The sequence below is a fragment of the Ptiloglossa arizonensis genome, unplaced genomic scaffold, assembly GCF_051014685.1.
Source record: "Ptiloglossa arizonensis isolate GNS036 unplaced genomic scaffold, iyPtiAriz1_principal scaffold0190, whole genome shotgun sequence".
In the NCBI taxonomy this organism is placed as follows: domain Eukaryota; kingdom Metazoa; phylum Arthropoda; class Insecta; order Hymenoptera; family Colletidae; genus Ptiloglossa; species Ptiloglossa arizonensis.
The window spans coordinates 679732-680000 of NW_027478560.1; positions in this window are offsets into that span (position 1 = coordinate 679732).

Consider the following 269-nt stretch of genomic DNA (forward strand, 5'->3'; position numbering starts at 1 on the left):
TCATTCTTTTCCCACGCGTAGGTCGGAAAGTAAGTCGACCCGGGCAGAGCCGCCATACCCGGGCAGGCCTAAATACTCCGGGGGGTCGGCAGGTACCCCGGAGTTGGCCGCTTGGGATTGGGGCCTCCCCCCCAACCACGCATCCCATCACCGCGCACCGTAGCTTAGGATTGGAGGGCAATTTATAGAGTTACCATCCTCGCGGCCCGGGCGGTAAAGCCAAGACCCCCGTCCCTCCTGCCGTCACGTACCACTCTCAAAGCCAAAAG